Source organism: Nilaparvata lugens, chromosome 11 (genome assembly GCF_014356525.2).
Source record: "Nilaparvata lugens isolate BPH chromosome 11, ASM1435652v1, whole genome shotgun sequence".
Lineage (NCBI taxonomy): Eukaryota > Metazoa > Arthropoda > Insecta > Hemiptera > Delphacidae > Nilaparvata > Nilaparvata lugens.
Genome location: NC_052514.1, coordinates 26,805,643 through 26,826,872, shown reverse-complemented (window position 1 = coordinate 26,826,872; position 21,230 = coordinate 26,805,643). Strand labels below are relative to the sequence as shown.

General features: G+C 33.0%; 1 long non-coding RNA gene and 1 other non-coding gene across 2 annotated transcripts in view; one reads left to right on the top strand and one right to left on the bottom strand.

Moving 5' to 3' along the window:
- The window catches only part of LOC111052793, a 32,983-nt gene extending 29,508 nt beyond the window's left edge, over window positions 1–3,475 (bottom strand). The window contains exon 1 of the transcript XR_005572491.1: window positions 2,944–3,475. This is a non-coding gene — a transcript (uncharacterized LOC111052793). The remainder of the gene's footprint in view (window positions 1–2,943) is intronic.
- The window catches only part of LOC120353602, a 70,352-nt gene that overhangs the window by 483 nt on the left and 48,639 nt on the right, over window positions 1–21,230 (top strand). The gene's annotated exons all lie outside the window — the stretch shown is intronic.

Genomic DNA, 21,230 nt, shown 5'->3' with positions numbered 1-21,230 from the left:
ATTTGATATTATCGTTAACTATAAAGATGTAACAGCGTCGAATGAATTCAACGTTAAAGCTCGAAAGCCACTCTAGTTTTTTTTATTTTTCAATAGATCAATAAATTATATATATATCTCAATCACGTTGTTATATATTTCATATACATTTAATTCTCTTGACAATAAATACTCTCATGCAAGGGAAGCTTCCATGTACGCATGGAGGAGTTGCTGCAGACCCTAGAAACTTATAGTAAAAAAATCAATATTTCCATGTTATTTTCATCCTTAAGTTGAACTTTGAAATTGGATATCATGAATTATTTGTAGGGTTTGAAGGAAACTGAATTTCAAGGATATGAAATCGAAAAAGAAATTAAAACAAAGAGATCATTGCATTTTTTTAGTACATTAGTGTTAGTCGTATCATTTCTCTACTGAATTATATTTGTGCTAGTAAAACATTTCTGATCAAACTTAAGATCAAACTTATTGATCAAACTTAATCAAAGATTGAATGTTTTCGATAAATCAAGTAATAATCAATTAACAATAATTTTTCCAAGTAACACTCTAATAAAGGAAGCTTTGGTTTGTACATGGGTTTGTAATGGGATGACGTAATGATGAACTCAACTTTTCGGTATCATAATCTTTGAGAAATGCTTCGTGCTTTGAGCTTTGTTTAACTGAATGACATTGAACTTGCACCGTTTCAAGTTCAACCCGTGTCAAAAGTTTACATTAAAGACAAAAGAGAATTGATAGACAATCTAGGATGAATTAAGCGACCACTCTTTTCTATTCTCTATTCCTACTACTTCCTGGCTCAAGTGATACATCTATCGCAGAAAAAAACACTTCCAGTAACTTGTAACTTATTTGGATGAGAGTCAAGCTTTATCTGTTGGAGTAAAAACGTGCTCTATCTTTAAATATTGTGAGTAGGTTTGAAGATGGGCTACATGTGTCTCATCAGTGTATTTCAAACAATATTCATCCTTTTCAATTGAATTTAAATTAAATTTACGAGTGATAAAATGATTTTGCTATTGCTTGGAGGGGGAAATAATGTTTGGACATTTTCTTATGTATTTTATAACTAAGCTTTACCTCCAGAATTAGAACAATAGAGATTTACTTCCTTGTCTTTTATGTTTCTTACATTCAATAGCAGGATCCTTTCCAAGGAATATGAGAGTGAGAGGCTCGTAACATATAGCCCCACAGTATAGCCTACCCCTCATAATTTTATATACTTTTCTTGAATCTTGATTTTTATTATTGAGAATTTGAATTTGCAATTGGTTAATATGTTTAGAATTAAGGTGGTTGTAAACTCTTTTTCTACTTTTGGTTTGAATCAAATACCTACTCATAATTGAATCTTTCAGTCAGGATCATTATTAAAAAATAATATTATGCTCTAATTTACTGACCTATAATGTCTTGAAAGTTCAGCTCTAATCACCTGCTAATGTTCATTGTAATTATTTATAGTACTGGTATCTGAAATTATTTTGTGCCAGACGTCAGTAATATGTAATAATACAATCTATATTCTTCAAGTCATTACTGAAGTGTTATACGGTAGATATAACAATTTTGATTCAATCAGAGACCTAATTTGATTGGTTTTTGCTGTTACAATACCATAAATAAGTTGGTCATATTTGAGATTTTTTAAATTATCATTATTTTAATGATTTTGAAAATCCCTACGTGATTGGAAATAAGAGCTTCGCAAAATATGAGCTGAGCAATAACGTTTCTTAAATTTTGATAGAAAAAGAAAAGTATAATTATTGTAATCGGAGTAATAAAAGTCATTGTTCAAGCTATAACGCCAAGTTGTCTCCAATGTTAGATTAAAATTAACTGTGGAAACGTGTGATAAACACGAACATAGCGATATTATTGAAAACAAAGACATAATGAAGGTTTTGAAAATTTGTGGACTGCTGAAAATCTGTTTGTTCCGGCTTTGATTTGAAAAACCGGCCAGGTTTGATATCTGCACCTCGTTTGAAGTTCGATCCTTAATTTCGATTTTACGGTAGTTGAGACCAAAGGTGGCTTAGCCTGAGTGGTATTCCAAATGGAACACATTCGAAATAACTTAATATTCATAGTTCATTTGGCTACTCAAGTTAATGTAAATTCATTCTACTTCACTGAAACGATCAGGAATGAACCATGAAGTGAGAAGAGAATGAACTCTTTTTCACCCTAATAGCTGTGAGTTTAAAATAAAGGGCTTAGATAACCAATAACCATACTTGTTCTCAGTAACTTCCACGTTTTATATTGTATAATTTATGAAAATAATTCATTTGATCACTAGATTCTTATTATATTTGAGCAGCTCAATTGAGGATTGTGATACGTGAATCTCATTATTATCATCCGAAATAATATAAAATCTCTATTGTATTGGGAAGAACAAACTAAATATTTCAATGTCCGAAATATTGATAATTCTTACAAGGTAGCCCCTTCATTTTTGTTTATTCAGTAAATTCATGTGCCATGGTTCAAGAGAAAGAACCAACACTATTTTATTTTCACGTAGATTTCGAAAATAATTACATAATATTTTTTTTTGCTTATTAAGTAAAAACTTTTCAAAAAAATCCCAATTCAATTTATTGTCAAATCCACTCACCGATTAGGATAATCTGAACAATTATTATTCATTTATCATGAGCTCATGTATTATGTAAGCACTGCAATATTCATTAAGGAGAGAAAATACAGAAATATTCCCGAACTCATTGCGAATAAATTATTTTTTGAAGTTCAATGAAACAAATTCACACCTGTGAGAGATTAGCCTATAAACATAATTTTACAAACATCCGTTTTCAACACTCCTGATCATGCATCCTATGTATTTTTATTAGAAAATCATGCATCTCGATTATTCTACCTAAAATGTAGTCAACAATGAAAGCCAATTACCGTATCTTGTAATCCGTCTTATCGGTGGGTGAAACAGTCCTCTCAGCCGCTGAAGAACTTGAGACAGCAGACTCCACCGTGTAGATAATATCACCGGTATCACTATTTGGTTTGGGTGTACCCTCGCGCGATCTACCCATTTTTCAAAAGAATATATTTACAATCGTTATGCAATTTAACGCTAGTTGAGATAACAAACAATCGTCACTGCATAAGAATGAATTTAGTTGGCTCGTAGAACTTCAAACTTCAATCGACAGCAATCACTAGATGAAGATGTAGACATCGGAGGAGAATGTGTACACAAAGATAATTTTTCGAAGACAAATTTTCAAATAATGTACACTTCTTAAATGTGTGAATTTTGTTGATCGATGTACACTTTTTCTACACAAACTAGTAAATTGTCGAACGACTTTGTAGATCTTTGTTGCCAGGAGGTGCTCTGCTCCTCTCAACCGTCTGTTCCAACGGCCGACTAGGCTGCGACTAAATTCAAATCGGCGCGTCTATTCTCCAGCAGCTGATAAAAGCGATTCTTTCACTGCTCTTGACCCTGACGCGGAGCTATGACGTCACGGTATCCCCACCGGTCACTAGGATATGCACCGGGCACTCCGCGCTGACTCTCTTGAGAGTCCACAGATCGGAGATACTCTCTGAAGAGAGAAGAAATGCGTGGTGCACTATCCTCACCTATTGTCGCCCACGTCTTTGCGCGTGTGTTGGCCATTTGCATTTCTTCCTCCCACGAGTTCCGGGGAATTCCTTGGATGGTGTTGACCCACTGTGACCGGGAGGTCGTTAGCGAAGATGCAAACTTATGAGTCACTCGTATAATAAGTTATCTTGTTAGCTGCTGTAAATAAACTCTTCAGTTTTACAGTTGTACGAACTGGATTCAGGAATTATATTTGTCATTTACTTCTGAAAATTGAAATTCTTAGTTTATTGGAAATTACAAGAATTGCTCTTGACCTAGTTGCATGGCATTGGACTGAAATTATAATTGATTGATTAATCTTGTTAGCTGGTGGAAATATACTGGTTATAAATTCATCACTTTTTAGCCGATTCCACACCGCTGGAATACACGTAGCTTGAAATATATCTTTCGAAAGACGTAGACGACGTATCTCCTTATGTTAACCAATCAGTCCATTTCAAACCAGCGTAGCGTAGAAACGTGATACGTTTTAGTGTAGATTTAGGTGATACGTCTTTCAAGACGTACTTCAAGCTACGTTACGGGGATATCGACATGATAGTGGGAGAGATTTTGTCGAGTTGTGCATAATGAAATGAGAGAATATCAGTAGTTGTGGATAATATAAAAACATGTAGTACCTTTATTATTTTAAACGTTAAAACATTTCAACGACTAGTTTCGGCCTACTTTGTCCATTTTCAAGTTAAAAATGTAGTTAAAGGTACTTTATGTTTTTATATTGTTCTTATTAATTTTAATAAAGTAGCCCCCATACAAGTGAAGTGATTTTAGTTGTGGATAGTATCATATTTAATTCTATTTAATTCAACATGTTCATCTTCTCACTTTTTCTAAGAATGCCACTTTTAAGATAACATTCATTTCCTTATCAATTTTTGTATTTCATAAAATCATCCATCATTCTCAATAAGGAACCACCTGCATCACTTGAAGAAAAAACATTGGAAACATCGGATACAAGTTATTTATGATCTTAAATATACCTCACAATCAGCGTGATATTGATGTCATTATTGTTGTCATGAGGCCTATCACCGTATAAGAACTTGATTATTTGTCATGTTCGATGGGTGATAAATTTGTTTCCATAAATTCATACCGCGTGAAAACCGCAAGGATATATTATGAAGTGTCATACTACAATTTCCCGTCATAACCTTCTAGTTGTTGAATTATTTATACAGCTGGAAGTTAATAGAGAACAATGAAGCTATAACTGTTCATTGAATCCTCATTGCAATTTGCAATAACAGGCGACAATCCGTTGAAAGAGAATGTAATGAAAAGAATCACACACTTTATGTAATTACAATTCTCGCAGCAATTAATTATATGTTCGACTTGTGTCTGATCTTATTTCCTGCTTCAACAAAATTTATCATTTATTTTCTTGTCGCCATGGTCTTTATGAAACTCAACTTCCATGTTTCTCCAATTGTTGAACGAGTTTATTTATGAGTTCTTCTTGAATCATGATAAAAGTAAATAATTTTGCACATGGCTATTCTTTTTCCTCATGAAATAGAATTCAATTCTAGCCCATTTCCTGCATAAGCTGGAGAGGTTTATGAACTGTCATAAGCTCCCATATCACTGGATAGTCATAAAAATCATTTGATCTACCTATATAAAATATATGCTCCATATACGTTTCTCTCGTGTTCTCGAAAAATCACTTGTTCATTTGAAATATACCGTATTGCTAATCATTCATCTAACTGAGCTTGATTAGTTTTCTGCTCTACATTCTAATCACAAATAAAATATCTACTAAGATATATCTACTTCCTGGATGAATTGGACTATTTATTTCATATAATGCCACTTCTCTACATTTATGGAAATGTTATGAGAAAGTATAGCTACCCTCTCATGTCTTAAAACCTTTCACTGATTTTATAGTTCATATACTCTTTTCATTGTTCAAGGATATTTTAAACCTTATTATCAATCGCTGGATAGTGATGAATTAGGCTTGAATCACTTCACGTATTTCCTACTTTCAAAGTCCGTCGTCTCGTTATTAATTCCTTATTTATTTTCATGACTTCACAATAAATTTTGTTCAATAGATTCTACTATAAGAAAAAAGCTTCGAATCATGGAAATGGTATGAGATAAAGTGGACCTCGATATAAGACACCCCGTCATAGTATAAAAAAATTCTGCAGTCCCTTGAAACATCCATATACAGTGAAACCTTTCCATATGAATAATATGTATTATGTATACACTCCGATAAATAAATATTAGTAAATACAGACCTCGTAATAGTAAATTTTTTGAGCAGTCTTTTGAGATGTATTTTGAGTCTATCGAGGCCCTACTGTAGGCCTTCTGTACAGAGTTACTTACTATGAATTATGTGTAGTCACGGGACTGAATCGGAAATATCAAATAATAATAAATTATTAAGAAATAGAAAATAGTATTACCGTGATGATGCACTCATTAGAAATACTTATTCATGTTGATAAATTGAATACTCAAGGGTCTTATTCTTCAATAAAATTTAGTTTTATTGAATGAACGTTTTTTTATTAAATAGTTCTTCCGAAATCATGAGATAATGGAATGAATAATAATTCACCAACTAATTACTCTTGGCTGTCGATTTTTTAATCTTTCTATACTGTGTCACAAAAGAAGAATCCGAAACTACAAAATATGTTGTTTACTCCGTGACTGTGTACTCTATAGTAAACCCTTTAATCTACTATATCCTATTTGAAATAAGAAATTAGTTTTTAATTAATGAGATTAGGTGAAAACGCTATTTACATACATCTGAATATTTCAACGTGAAAGATCTAGATCACACAAGACACACTGTGTCAAGGAGGGGATTTCTGAAAACATTCGTTGTGATATTATTAGTAGCTCAAATCAGAAGAGATATTCTCAAATATATAACACTGTATTATAGAGATATTTAAGTGAATTAGAAGAGATATTCTCAAATCAACTAAAATGCATTGTTTTATGCGGCCGAACAATGCTTTGTTTTCCTTTTTCCTCAACAGCTAATCGATGGAAACATCAGAGTGGTCATGACAGCAGTCAGCAGTCATCCGGCGTTGACCCCATTTACACTGCAAAACGACCTTAAAAACAACCTCAATGCCTGCTATTATCTCGGGATGCTACCAGCATAGCAAACGGCTACAACGATACTATCTTCTTCATTCAGTAATGCAACTAACTGCTGATAGCAGACCTATTTCATAATAGCACAAGACATGAGCAATTAGTTGTCGAAATTTCGAAACTGATTGGAATCAATTTCTTCAGCAGTATTTTAATCCGTGTTTAATTTAATGCCACACCTGGTTTTACAATGGATTCTGATGACATTATTTGATCTATGATAATCAGATTAGAGTAGCAATGGTGGTAAGTATAGTCTTCATGTAACAGGTCGTTAGACTAATTAGTGGTAGTCGCTCATGGATACTAATAATCTTGGAAATGATATTAGCTTTATTATCAGTATTTCACGTTTCATAATGCTAGTAGAATAATTCGCTGGAGAATACGATTCTCTTCTATTGATCTTAAACTTAAAGTAGCTTCTTTGAAATAGCAGATGATGTCGATAAGATTTCTGTTGATTTAGCTTTAGTAGGTCTTTGCCTATAATAAAATTGAACGTTTGTTAATACTCAACTGCCACTAAACCAAACTGAAGTACAGTCTCCATAATTATATCCCCTACATAGTCTGGTATCAAATACGGTTTTTCAATTGTAAGACATTAAAAATAGTTTTCTTTTAATATTGAATTTAATCAAGACGAAACTCATTCACATGATAGTCAATCCATATCTTCGTTAACAATATTGAAAAATTCATTTCAAGAGTAGTCCAGAGCTTGGAGCCTCAGGTATTGAGATGCTTCGTTTCTTTCCTAACATGTACAATCGTATTACTTCTTCTCCCTCCTAATTGTCTGCTCGAGGAGAACTGTGTGTGAACAGACAGTTATTAGTTTCAAAATTACTTTTCGGTAGTTTGAATTCCAAACGAAATCTAGGTACATACATCTCCTAACATCATACCTTCCATTACCCAAGCAAAAGTTCAAAAGTATAAATATGAGTACCATCTAAAGCCTAACAAAGTATGATACTTTTATCTCTCATCCTGAAGAAATTTCAGGTAACCCTGATTCTCTCATTAACCAAGAAAGTCTTCATAGATGAATTTTTGTGTAGAGCTTATCATAACTGATATGGGAGAAATCTGGATTCTGTCTAGTTTTCATGAACTGGAATTTCGTGTGAAACATGTAGACCTATTGAAAGTATTGGTCTAAGGAATCGTGAGAGAGAACAGTTATACTGATTCTCAAAATTCGAATGATTAATTCAATGAATCATTGAAGATTTATATCGTTTGTCTAAGACTAATTGGAAGAGTTCCTGTAAACATTAATCACATCTGAATTCAGAGTTTTGCATTCTGTCTGGGTTTGTTGAACTTGAACTTCGTCTAAAACAGAAATTTGAGAACGTCGCTCAAAGGAATCGTGTTGAAGATGAGTTTTATGCTCATTCTCAGAACCCACATGACCAATATTGAGAATCGATATAGCTTGTTCAAGATCACACTCAATTACTCACTGATGAATAGCAATAAATATTTTGTTTGTCAACAGCACCTTTGGTGCGTAATGGGTGGAGTCCCACCAGACTCACACCACGTAGGCATCTGTGTGTTCTTGACCTATGCATCAAGGTCCATCATCTGCATCCTGTTTATTGAGTAATTCATTAGTTACATTCGGGTGAATTTCATCAAAATATGTTGCGTAAACTCCAAGATATCGTTGATAGTTCATGGAAGATCAACTCCTGCAAACCTGAACGAAAATGTTTTGTACTTTATAATCAGTGCTTGATGAGATGATATTCAATAAATGTGTTATAAATAAATACAGTAATTTCATAAACTATACGACAGGGGTTGTATAGTTGGTGCAATCCTCCTTCTCCCTGATGGGGAATGAAAATAACGATGAGAGAAATTAATCTCTTGAATTGAGAAAATGACAAATCACAAATAATAATAAACTCACAATTGAAACATACTCAAGGAGTTTGTTTGCGAAACACCCCTCTCTAAGCAACAAATATGAAGTATCAGAACTAATATCACAACAAAAGATTTAAAAATTGAGACATCTAAATAATAATTAAAAAACAATAAAATATTAATAATGCCAATTTGTATTTTGGGATTACTCAATTATTATTTGATTGATGTCATTGACATCTTTGGAAAGTTGTATGATTCTTTTGTATTTTTCTGATAAGTTTCCGTAGGAAAGAATGTTACTTGAGGAGAATTATTTATTATGTACTTTTCATGAAGTTTGTAAAATTGATGCTGGAAACGCGATTCGAATTTCTATGGAGTTATTAATTGATGCTGGAAATAATCAAATTGTTGGAGCTCTGAAAGATAAAAAAATTGATATTTTTCCATTTCCAACTCCAACTTCCACAGAATCAACACAATGGAAATAAATTATGTGGCTACCTTTGGAAAAAGAGGTGTAAGCAGCACCACACCCTTCCATGTTCAATACAGCAATCTTTTTCTCTCTTGTCCGTGACCAGTTTCGGCCAAAAAAGAAGAAGAAGAAGAAAAACAAGATAATAAGATTACAAGAACAAGAGAACATGAACAAGAGAACGAGAACAATGATAACAGAAAGATAGAATAAGAGAACAAGAAACTAAAGAACAAGAACAAGAGGACAATAACAAGAGAAAGATAGAATAAGAGAACAAGAAACGAAATAACAAGAAACTGAAGAACAAGAACAAGAACAACAGAACAAGAGAACAAGAACAAAAGAGCAAGAACAAGAGAACAAGAACAAGAGAATAAGAGAACAAGAGAGCAAGAACAAGAGAACAAGAACAAGATAGCAAGGAGAGAGAGAAAGAGGAAATAAAGAAGAAGAAATCAAGGAGAAGAAAAGAATAAAGAAGAACATCAACAGGTAGTGCATTGAACTGACTGCCTATAGAAATTACTAAAATTGAAAAATAACTTGTGTGAAAAAGAGAATACTGAGGAAACGATAAAGAAGAAGAAGATCAAGAAGGATAATTTGACTATGAAGAAGGAGGAGGTGGAGAGAGAGGGAATGAAGAAGTCAGCCGCAAAAAGTAGGTCAGTGTCATTGGCAAGCAAGACATCAAACCGCGCTCAGTTCTACAGCTTCATTTTTTCCTGTTAATCAACATATTTTAGCACCTCGAATATTTAGATTGAATTGCAGCAGCAGCAGCAGCAGGAGCAGCATTCATTTTAACTACTTTCTCCGCCGACGTTTCTACGAAATATTGAGCAATATTCTGTGGAAATTTCGAGCCCTTTGAGGTGAACGAGATGAGATGATGTTACACAATGTTCATTCATATCCCACACATCTACTTCCTCATGTCACAGAGTAGTTGATATTGAAATTGGATCTATGGCACTCTGATTCATTCTGTGATAAAATATGTGTAGCCTAATACACTTGAAAAGGAGGTGGTCATGCATTTCATAGTAGGTAGCTATATAAAACACAATAATACTTTTTTCATGTAATGTATTCTCAATAAATGAATAAATAATGTTTCATTCAATATTGTGGCCAATTTTACATGCACTCAAGTAATTTTCAACTATTTTTGAATTTGTGAATAATATTTGTGGCCGGTTGATGATAATAGTAAGTTATTATGTGATTCATCCTTTCTTATAGAGTTTGTCGCATGAAATCTTCTTTACGATAGCCTACAGTACTATAATTAAAAAATATTATATATTAATTATTCTAGGGAAGGGAACTCAAATTTCGGCCCATTTTGAAAAATAGGAATAAAGGTTTGCCTATAAATTTCCCTTAATAAAGATTTTCTACAGTTTGTCCTACATGTAAGCTGGAAGGTGGGAGCACTTTTAGTGAAGTGGTAAGATACGCTCCACTGCAACACTTCTACACTACAACAATGCAACACTATTATTGGGCTTGTAGTCACAGAACACTATTATTAGAAACGGTCGTTGAGTATTGCAGGGTAGCGTAACCTACCCCTTCATCAAAATCTTCTTCACAGAGTACTTCCAAGTCTTGGAGAAAACTGCAAAAAATCTCCATTATACTGTAAAGGAACAATAGAGTTTCCTCTAATAGGAAAAACATCGTCTACATTATTTAATTTTGGATCTTCACTGTCGAATGGATTATTATCATTGCATAACAGATTATTCAATTGAATTATTTTATACAAATCACTAAGAAGAGAAGAAACGTTTCCGTTGATTTGTATTAAGAACACATAATTTTGAATTCAAACAATAATGATGGTAATTTAACTCTTGTAAACTATATAAGATAAAGTGATACATACTATTTACAGAAAATAGATTATCAAAACATCATAAAAGCATAAATGACGGTATATTATCTATTTATAATCCTAGCTATTTTTATAATCCAATAATATTTTTGATAACCTAAAAATATCATATTTCAAACACTCACTTTTATTTTTAGGGCTACTAAAACAGTTGAAACACAATAACATATATCGAGTACCTTTTTATTTTATCTCAACTATAAACACCAAATCAAGTAAATCTATACTGTTAATTCATAAACAAGTTATAGCTTTAAGAGCCATTTACAAGTGTAAATTTTATGCTCTGGAACAGTTTATTTATTTATTCAATTTCCAACGTTACTTACTCCTACTCCAAGGCACTACAGCCCATCCAGGGCCTTGGCCTCCTCAAGAATGCCTCTCCACTCCTCTCTGTCGTCAGTCTTGCGTCTCCATCCCCTAAATTTCCAACGTTACAACACCAATTTCACATAAGAATAACATAGAAAAACAGATACCAGCAAAAATATATATACAAATAATATACAACATTAGAAAAATGCAAAAAAATAACATAGAAAAAGAGATACAAGTAAAAAAAGTTGAAACTAGTTGTATTGTGATGAAATAAAAAAGTATTCTATATATTAAATTGTGTTATATGTGTATTTCAATTTACTGGTCTATTCACTTTACACTGTTATTGAATATGATTATGTAAACCTATACGGAAACTATCTTCCATACTGTATTGATGCTGGAGAGTTGGTTTTTTCAAATTTAATGACTACCGTGGCGAAAATGGGGGAGAATCAAATTACCGCATTTAAATGTCACTTTAATTTTCCAAACTAATATTTCAATGATAATTGCGTTACTGAACAAGTTATTCATTTCAACCAAACATTTCCGTGGATAACTGATAATGATAGTCTACCTCTACACCTTTGTTTCTTTATCAAATCCTTGACCTATCACAAAACCAGCCTTGCACCTCACAAATGTTGTATGTAGATTAAATGCTCTCCACGCTATGAACACGAATTCCTACTATTTGTAATTGCTAGTTTCTTGCTGAAATTATAACGAAACATCAATCCACACTTAGTGAACAGCGATTTAAGTATTCCCAAAAATATTCTTCCATTTATACGTGTATCTGGTCCCATAATAGGCAAAGGGCAGGTTTTAATATTAGCATTTAAAATGATTCCAATTCACGATCCGATTTGTATTCCAGCGAGAGCTGTGATAATCGAATCTGGATTATTAGTCTACTATTTTTGGAAGTCATTCTTTCAGAGAAGCTTCATCTTCATTCAATGTCAAACATTATATCGCCTGACCTGACCTCTACGATTTTCATTTATATTTTACGACGATTTTAAGATATACATCATTCACTCCAATATTTTTCAGTTGAACACCTACTTCAAAACAGCCTCATGAATCATGTTGATACTTATTCATTCCTTGATCATTGATCAATAATTATATCGCATTCCGTATACTGAATATTTATTTATTTTATTTATTTATTTATTTATTCCTTGAAAAAGCATTACAATAATTCACAATTTAGAAATATAACAACAAAATGAATCAATAGGAAATACAAATAAACATAAGGAACCACTTCCCCAAAAGAGCAAGCTCGAGCTTGGGGAAGGAGCAGCCGTACTTTGACTACTTACTTATTATTAATTAACATTACAGTATATACATTAACAACTAAAATCAAATCCTTTCAATAAACAAGATAAATCAGTGATGCTATAATCTATCTATATATATAAAAGCGAAATGGCACTCACTCACTCACTCACTCACTCACTCACTCACTCGCATAACTAAAAATCTACCGGACCAAAACGTTCAAATTTGGTAGGTATGTTCAGTTGGCCCTTTAGAGGCGCACTAAGAAATCTTTTGGCAATATTTTAACTCTAAGGGTTGTTTTTAAGGGTTTAAAGTTCGTCTTTTAGCATGTATATTCTTCTTCTCCCAATCTCTTAATTATAATTGAAATTTCCATATCATATGTTACTATAGAACTATAATCTAGATAGAGTACCTCTTCGAAACAGTTGTTAACTGGCAACTAAATTAATGATTTTGTCAGGTTGGCATTAAGTTGAGTTGACTTTGTTAGGTTGGCACCAAGTTGAAGATTTAAATGCATTTATCGCGGAAAAATTGATTGGGCACTGCTACTTCAATCCTGGGAATATTACATTACTAGCCGTCAGGCTCGCTTCGCTCGCCATATTCGTTTAGCCAGACGTTTAGTCTGGACCTCCGACTGGATTGTTCTAACATATGATAAAAATGCCCAAATGAAAAATGCAGGCGAGCTTCGCTCGCCTGCTGATCTCATTCTTGGACGATCCAGTCGGGGGTCCAGGGGGCGGAGCTCCCTGGCTAGACGGACATGGCGAGCGAAGCTAGCCTGACGGCTAGTAGATCAATATATTTACATACAATATGTGTTAGATGCAACAAAATTTGTAAATTATAATAAATTATAATAATGACCTGATATTGCTTAGCCTAGTGTATAACATGATATAAGATGTGGTACAAAATGAAATCTATTCAATTGGAATAATTACTATACTAATGTAATCCAGAAATTCTCGGCACTATCCCAGCCATGAGAGCTAACCAGATACTTTTTCAAATATAGTCCAAATTTTTTTTGGGCGAGTAAACCTCTCAAATTACTTGGAAGAATATTAAAAAATAATGGAGATAAATATATGAAGCTACGCTGACCAGCAGTAGTCAATAATCTAGGAACAGTAACCAGACCTGACTCCTCCCGTCTTGTAATAGCACAATCCGTTCTATTAATGAAATGAAAAAGTGATAGCTTCTTATAATATAATATGATGTGTTTCAGGTATATCTGTCTAATCGGTAGAACTGAAAATTCCAAAAAAGCCAATCTTGTTGAATACATTCTATTCTTTTTCAGAATAATTTTTAATATTAAATTTTGTATTGTTTTTACTGGTTTTAGAACATTTGTATATGCACCACCCCAACCCACAATACCATATTGGAGCAATGACTGTGCCAGTGCATAATACACTATCTTCATGACTTTCATAGGCAAAACAGAACGTAATTTCACAAATAAATAAATAAGTTTTCTAGATCGTGTAGTAAGCTGCGACAAATGTACATCCCACTTTAAATGCTGATCAACCATTACTCCAAGATATCTGATACTGCTAACCTTCTCTATTTTATTACAATTAACTGAACACCCTAAATCTACATGACTAAGACAATTTGGAGAATGCAAAACAAGTGACATATTAACTGGCTGATTCTGTATATTCAAGGAAAAAGAGATGTATTTTGTTTTGGACAAATTCAGAGTCAGTTTTCTTCTATCAAGCCATTTTTTTACTTCTCCCAGTCCCCTAGCAGCTGAGTCATTTTATGTGCTAGCCCAGTTTTCTTCATGAAAAATTAAAACTGCATTGTCTGCAAATGACAATATTTTCCCATTGATTAAATTAAGGTTACAAAAGTCATTAATATAGATCAGGAAGAGGCAAGGTCCAATCACTGTTCCCTGCGGGATTCTCATTTTAACAGATTTATATTCACTAACAGTGTTATTGACTCTAACACATTGTTGCCTATTCTTTAAATAACTGCAAAACCATCCTAGTGCCACATCCTCAAGACCAAGGCTACGGAGACAATCAAGTAGACGATCATGGCAAACTGTATCAAAGGCTTTTGCAAGATCAAGAAAAATAGCTATTGTCTCCTACCTACATCCAAGTTTAAGATTGTTTCTTGAACAAAAGCAGCAATTGCTTCCTGTGTTCCCATCCCCTCTCTAAAACCAAATTGATTTTTTGACAGAATATTATTCACTTCCAAAAATTTATGTAGCTGTCTCTTTACACATTTTTCAATTATTTTAGCCAAATTCGAAAGTAAACTTATAGGTCTATAGTTGGTAATTTTCCTTTTGTCTTGTGATTTGAATATTGGTTTTACTACAGTTGTTTTAAAAGAATCTGGAAAAATACCTTGTTCAAAACTTACATTAATAATGTGTTTGAGTGGAGAGGCAACAATACTTTTAACAGATTTTAAAACAGATACAGTAATGCCATCATGACCAGGCCCAGATGCACCTCTAAGACTCTCGATCGCCTCCACAACCTCAGTCTGTGATACATATTGAAAAGTAAAATAATCTTGCGGATTGTGGGGATTGTCTGGTTGCAAATCATCACCAGGCTCACTAGGAATATTTTGTACCATTTTCTCTCCTATAGAGATGAAAAAATCGTTAAAAGCATTAGCACATATATTGGGATTATCCCTAGCACTATAGACATTACCATCAATTTCAATTTCTTCCAAACACTCCTTCCTTATTTTACAACCAGCTACCTCCCTAACTACATTCCAAGTCCGTTTTACATCATTTCCAGCCTCCTCAATTTTTCTGCTATAATACAATCGTTTAGCTTCTCTAATAAGGACTGTCAATCTATTTCGATAACTTCTAAAATAATTTCTCAGATTTAAATTGAATGGTTCCTTTTTACATTTGTTAAATAGAGCTTGCTTTCTTCTAATAGAAAATACTAAACCTTGAGTAATCCATGGCTTGATTTTTTTAAACCTCGAACTAGATTTGGCTACATTTATAGTGGATTTTTCAATATAGCTTTGTAGAGTTGCTACAAAGTTATCTGTTGAAACATTAACATCCCTACTAGAAAATACAGACTGCCAGCCCTCAGACTGGATAAGAAACAAAAGCCTATCATAATCGAGCCTGGTGGCAACAAGTGGCAACTGAGCAGCATTGTTAGTCAAGTCTATTTCACAACGAACCCTAAGAGAAGTAACATAGTGATCAGTAATACAAGTCTTCAATACCATGGGTTCAATGTGCTTATTAGTGTGAACATTAACGAAATAATGATCTAAACACGAAGGTGTTCCCTGAAATGGAACCCTTGTAAAACAATTCACATAAGATATAAGCCCATTTTCGTTCAATAAATTCAAATAAGATTCAGTGTGGATGTTATTTCTATTATTCAAGATATCAATATTTATATCTCCTACAAATATAATATTTTTTCCTAAATTTAAATTCGAAAGCAGCTCAGCTAAAGAGTTAACAAAGTCCTGGCAATTATCATTAGGTGATCTGTAAGCACAAACAATAACCCACTCCTCCTCAAAAATTTTCAGCTCTATCACGAGACAACTAGCCCCAACTATTGTGCATTCCCGCACATGAACATGATCATAATCTTTTTTCAAGTAAACTACTACACCCCCATTTCTATTTGTATGATTCATTGAATAGTACTGATTAAAACCAGGTATATCACACCCTATGGGCCTAACACCTTGGTGACCCGTCTCAGATAATACAATCATGTCTATAAATGGCAATACATTAGCAAATTCTAAACAGAACTCGTCTAAATTCTTCCTAATGAATCTGATATTACTATGAATTATATCAAAATTTACACTGGGTTGATTAGAAATAATATTGTAATAATCATTAGAGTTATTCAAACATAATGTCTCAACTTCATCGAATTCATCGAATATAAATTGGTCATTTTATTTTAAATCTTTTGTCAAGATTTTCCCTACTAATCAGTATCCAATCTAGAAATCTTCTAGGTCTTTTTACAATTCTTTATTAAAAAGATACGTTCATTTTGAATTTCACTTCAAAAATTGAGAAGGGAAACAATCAGAAACAAACAATACCTTTCCAGCGGATTTCGATAGATTGTCAATATTGTTCGATCTATGAGTGAATACTGTAATCATTTCTAAATAGCTCGTTCATCCGTAAATCAAATATGATTGATAGGTTCAATAGTTTGGCATTACTGATGTTATTGCTATAGTTTTAAAATAATTTTCAAAACAAAAAATACTTATAACAAACCATATTAGAATAATAGGATTTGGAATTTGGAGTTGGGAACAAGCGTTAGAAATTATAGAGTCCCTTCTAATCAGGAAATAGTTCTGAAGCCTTCTTCCATTGAAAACAATAATGGGATTTCTACCATCCTATCAATGGTTTAATCTTACAAAATCTTCAAAATCTATCCTGAAATCCTTTCCTTTGAAGACAGAGTTATCAGGCTATGCGAACATCTAACTTCTGAATAACTATTCTCCGTTTTATAGACCATTAATATTAGGTATTTACCAAATACTATCAGAGGATTCATTAATAGAATTTCCCCAACGATAGTTTTTCCCCATGAAATTGTAATGAAACCATAGAATACAAAGTGGATGATTGTGAAGGTAAATTCAATTAGCAATAAAATTGTCAACAATTACCAATAGCAAACGATGAAATTAGTATTGATTCCCGAGTAAGAATTTTATCGTGAGGTGGATGATCTCCATAGTGCACTTCTTTCTCGACATTGTTTGGCCTTGGAAATACCCAATAGGATAGGCCTAATCATTTAGAGCAGAATCCGGGTCTCTCATCTCCCGATTGCAGACAGCTTCAAGCACATCATTAAAAATGTTTATCTCAGCTTTATCGTACTTCACCTTTATCTCTTCCTTCTTCTCTACCTCTTCTTTATAGTTATTTATTTTATCGTCTTCAGATTCTATAAGTCAAGCCCCTGAGGATAATGCATACGAATGCCCCAGGTTTGTGCCCAAATAATGAGGAGAATGATGATGAGAAAGGATTCTGAATATCTTTCTTTACTTCTCAAATACAAGCACACAATTTTGTATATAAAATTCCTTGTGATACATCAATATTCTTTGTAATTCGATATCCAAACAATCTAATCTCTAGATCGAAATAAATTGGAAATTGCATTCATTCAAATGCTTAATAATGAATAACTATTATCAAACGAATTCCCAATTAAATGCTGTAAATCACCCCGAAGACTTCTGCTACTGCAAATATTGACAACAGGGTAAACAGCTAGATGGAAATTCGAAAAAAATACTAAACAAACAATACTAAATTCGAAACAAACAATACTATACAAAAATGATTATTATATAAAAAATAAAATAATAATATAAATGGTGATTTACAGCATTTAATTGGAAATTCGTTTAATAATAATTAATCTAATCTCTCCTATGTGATTTATCTTTCCACTCATTTTTCAAAATAAATCTTCTCTTCAAGCATCAGTTAGTATTGTAATTTCACAAGTGGATCATTTATATTACAAAGATTGTCATCGAAATAATATTATTATCCTCTAGACGAATAGAGCTTTTAGTCATACAAATTTTGTATTGAAAATATATTTTGGAAATTTAAATTTTATATTTTTATTTATACATTAATACATACAATATCATTTCCAACTATGAATTATTGGGAAAGTTAACGTTCAAAGCCCAAAACTGTTCCTTTCCCAAATTTATTACAACCGCCGCGATTCGCCGGCGACTACTAAAACCAAGCGATTCATGTGTACGGCACCATGTGTTTCCCTATACCTGGCAACCGCTCGGTTGGTCAACCGCGCGACAACCGAGCGTAAATCGCTGTCATGTGAACAGGCTCAAATAGAAATTGTCCAAAAATGGTTATGTTTACACTTCATCATTTTTGTCCAATTTTGAGATATACACTAGGAATTTAGAATTTAGAAAAGTTCATATTGAAATAAATTCGAAATAAGTTTCAAAATGAAAGTTGACATTGTAAAGAACGAAATCTTCTCAGTTGAAAAGTTCTTCCTTGTCTTTTTTGAAAATTATTTACGAGAACTATGTTTTTATTTTCAATTAAATCCTACCAAAGCCTTCCAATAATCCATGAAATTTTGTGAAAAATGAAATATTTTCGACCAAATGTCTCTTCAAATGACAACCTCTAAGAAATGTATAGAAAACGCTCACTAAAATGTATTATTACATAAATTCTAGATTCTATACAATACATTATGAACTGCAAGCAGTCAATACAAAACATTGACAATACATGTTAAACTATAATATGGGACTCTATTCACAAGGTCCAAGTACCTAAAGTCCTATGATTGGAAAAATTTTCTTGTTTTCTTCAAAAATTGGTCATTTGATGCTTTGAACAAGCAATTGAACTAATTCCTCAAAATGCTACCGAGATCACAGAATTATTGATGGTTGATAGTTGATGCTGTCTAATCTCAGTTAGTTTGGGTAGTGTTTCTTGAATAATGACCTTGTTCATTGTTATCTTATTGTAATTTGAGGCTGCCAGTCTATTATTCGAGGCTCAGATCGTGATTCACCTTATAACAGAAATCCAACAACATAAAACTTGCAACAGTTTTGAAATAGTTTGGAAGGATAATGACTCTGCTTCCAAGCACTATCCAGGTGGTTACCAGAGTTCATCTTGTGGTTTAGTGCTCGATTTTCATAGATAAGTATCATCTTAGTTTTCTTGGGAATACAATATTCCATGGGGTATTCTTTATACTCTATTCCGTGGATAGGATGTGTAACAAAACGCAATTCAAATAAGGAAACACTTTTTTGTTGGATTTTTATTGAACATAAAAAACTTCATCATTTCAGTTGAGATTAAACCGTACTCTGCAGTTGTTCAGATTCTTAAGAGAACTGAAGAAATAGCTGTTACCACTTTACAGTATCTTGATGGATCAATAAGATCCATAAAAACTGTGAAATAATTTGGTATTGAAGAGTAACTGCATATTCTTGAAGCTACATTGATATTTACAGGTACTTTCAATACCTATCACAATTTTTAACATCCATCAGTCTATAGAGTTTATTTTCTAGGTGACATGATAAATGTCACTGATAAAATACGAGTCATTGATTCAACTAATTGATTTTTATTTGAAACTGTTCAAATAAAATATTATTTGAATAAATAAGATACCTTTAAACGAACGAACTTTGAAGAGGCTGCTTGACAAGGAAGAAGATACATGTAGCGAGGTGCGTACAGATATACGCTCCGCGAACATGAGCAATTCACTTTTAATCAGCTGACTATATCTGTATTTTTACAGAAACGGTAAGATACAGAGATATGAAAAGCTTGGCATCAGCTGATTAAAAGTGAATTGAAAAGCGTATATCTGTACGCACCTTAAGATAATAAAAGATACATCAATGCAAGTTGATTTGAGTTTATCTATGCATTTTGTTCTACTGGAATGTGAGTTGAAGAATATTGTAATACATGATAATAGCAAGCAAGTTACAGTATTTGATATGAACGATACTGTTTGCTATGAGGTAGAATTATAGAACCTTATTGTAGAATTACAACTCTCATTCCGGCTCAATCTCTCCTGATCAAATTCAAATCTATATCATCATTCTTCAAACAGCATTTTTGAGCTTTGAAGATTCAAACTATTTGTAATATTAAGGTCTCGCTGAAAATTGGTCTGAACTATACCCTACACCATCACAACTATCATCCCGACTTCCCAATCCATACAGTTTAACCTGGAATCGCCTCGTGTCTCATTATCTCAAGCCAGTTAGCTCCTGTTCCATTCAAGTTTTTTTTAGTTGTGAGCATTTTACGAGACCAATTAGAACACCCATTTGCTCTTCCCCTATTAATCCAATTACATGCCGAACCACACCACTAAAAACCAAAACTAGTCGATTGGAGTTTTTCATTACTATTTTCCAAATGAGAATCTAATAGGCAGCCCACACAATGGCCTGTTATCCAACAAGCTAGTAATAATCTAGCTTATTGTGTTTTATTTTCAGCCTATTATAAAATTTGTTCCAAGACGATCAAAGCCAGAGATCACCATCTCGAACCTACAATTATGCGACCTCTCCTTCTCACAAAACCCTCATCACTAAATTATATAAATCAAATTCAACTATGGCCATCAGGAGTTTTTTATTACAGCAGTCATAAAACAACACACTATGAATGGGTGCTACAAGATCATCAACACTTGGCATCATTATCAGCCCCCTTTAATTTTCTATTTCAAGTAGTAGAGTAATTGCATTTAAGTGACCTTGAAATCAAAAGTGCAGTGTAATTACAAATTCGCAAATCAACGCGAAAAAGACTTACAACAAAAGCATGCTTCAGTGAGATTCACTGTAAACTGACAGCATTCCTTATGGATTAACACCAACACTCCACATTTAAC